General features: G+C 35.4%; 1 long non-coding RNA gene across 1 annotated transcript; it reads right to left on the bottom strand.

The window, feature by feature from the left end:
- Positions 1 to 733: 733 nt before the first annotated feature.
- On the bottom strand, positions 734 to 1,849 carry LOC107576364 (uncharacterized). Its single transcript, XR_001608040.1, has 2 exons — positions 1,667 to 1,849; positions 734 to 1,443 (listed from the first exon to the last, which is right to left on the bottom strand). It is a non-coding gene; the product is annotated as an uncharacterized lncRNA (long non-coding RNA).
- Between the last annotated feature and the right edge of the window lie 261 nt (positions 1,850 to 2,110).

Raw genomic sequence — 2,110 nt, 5'->3', positions numbered from 1 at the left:
TGTATTACCTTGAAGAAGCTGAGCACAACGCTGTAGGTCAGAGAAAAGAGGAAGAGGAAGATAAATGAGACTTCTGAACTCATCCTCCTCCAGAACATCTTTATTGCAGTCCAGAGCAAAGCCTGTCTCTGGCTCAGGTGGCTCACCTGAATAAGAAAACACATGTACAGGAGACATATGTATGGTAAGCACATGGTGCAACACATATGTGAGAACATAAATCATACATCCTGAATGTAAAGTTCAGTATTATTAGACTTCTAGTTAGTAACACTTAAGCACATGACAGCTTTATGTACTGCATACGTGTACTCACATACATTCATTTGCACACACAACTGAGTGTACACTGAAGAGACAAACATACAGTATATTATAGTCCAGTCTGTTAGACATTGTTAGTGCATTAGAACATACACTTTATAAAAATATACAAAGGTATATTATTACATTTATGGTATGCTTATTAAGTAACTTACTGTTTTCAGCTGACATACTAATAATACAAGTGCACATAAAAAATATCACACATACCATCTGTATGTTTTATTGATTGAAAAGGTCAATAATTCCTTGTGATTTTGATGGTTATCTTTAGAATTGAATAAGTGGCTTTACTAGAGACAGAGAAAAAAATTCTCATTTGTCTAAATACTGAAGAAAAAAAAACGGGAGCAGAAAGTGAAGCACACCAAGTTTCTGATTAGGAAAACGATGTGAGAGCTGGACTAAATCATGCAAACAAATATTTATTGCTTGTAAAACAACACAAAAATGGCATGTTATATTATAGGCTAACAGCAGTACAGTAAGCATGGAACAAAACATAAAGAAGCTCTATGATATTGTTCTGACAATGTTTTCATGTGACCATATTTGCTTACATGCAACATGTAAGTAAATATCAAATTAAACATATAGTCTTGAGTGTAATTTGACTTTGATGTTTGACCCATGCAGTAAAGTGATACAGACATAGAGACAGAAATATGCACAAAAAACAACATTGAAGGTATACTTTACATAATCTGACGAGAGAGCAACAGGACAAAAGCACTGGAACACCGAACAACAGATGAACAATGATAGTTTGGGAATGCTTGCACATTAATCACATGAAAGTTCTGGCTGTTTACTTTGGCTTGTTGAAGCTTGTAATGGAGCACTTATATTGTCCATGCTGGCATGTTTGACTGCACAGCTGATGGTGGTGCTGAGCTTATTATACTCTTCTTTTGTCATTGTTAGGATGCTGAGAACAGACGTGGAGTGCTTTTGATGGATGGGAGCACTGTTTGTGCCCTCTCTGTAAGACTCTTTACCCACTCTCCACATGATATAGACATCGCTGAGTTTAGGACTGGTGACCTCACACACATGAGAAACATGATCTTTGTCCATACTATCAGGTTTGTAAATGGTAACACTTGGGTTTCTTTTAATCTGAATTGGAGGAAGTGATAAAGCTTTATTAAACAAACATAAAATCATATAATAATATATAACAATAGTGTATCAAGGCAGTCTAATCTTTTTGACAGCGAAAGCCTTTCAAATGGTCTTGCAGGCAATACAATTTTTTTCCAGGCAATAAAATTGTTTACAACCTTTCAGCATCTATGCACATAGAGCCACAAAGGTAATTATAAGTTTTAGACTGACTTACCTCCTTTATGAAAACGGATCGTCTGCTTGATGTCTCTGTTATTATTTGTGTCACTGGTGGTGCAGGTGACCATTTCACCATCAAACCATTTCTTTGTGTTAACAGTGACATTGTGTTTTTTTATAGACTGTGAAATGTCATTAGAAAACTTGACTGTTCCTGGTCTCACATCGATTCTAGCGTCTTTCATTGAGCATGACACTGAAGCTTTTTCCACTCTATCTTTTATATCTGCAGAAACAACAGCTTCCAAGACAACTTCATTTTTAAAAAACATTTCTCTTTGAATTGGTGGCTTCAGTGTCAGTGCAAATTTAGTTACAAGGGAGTAAGTAAGTAAATATTTCTTCATCTGTAAATTTGGATTAATGTGTATAAATGTGAACTGGGATTAGTTTGAAGGAGTGTATCTTTGTGTGAATTTGAAATAGAAATCAAAGCATG

Source organism: Sinocyclocheilus grahami, unplaced genomic scaffold (genome assembly GCF_001515645.1).
Source record: "Sinocyclocheilus grahami isolate Dianchi unplaced genomic scaffold, SAMN03320097.WGS_v1.1 scaffold3580.1, whole genome shotgun sequence".
NCBI classification, from domain to species: domain Eukaryota; kingdom Metazoa; phylum Chordata; class Actinopteri; order Cypriniformes; family Cyprinidae; genus Sinocyclocheilus; species Sinocyclocheilus grahami.
This window is presented reverse-complemented; position numbering and strand designations above follow the sequence as displayed.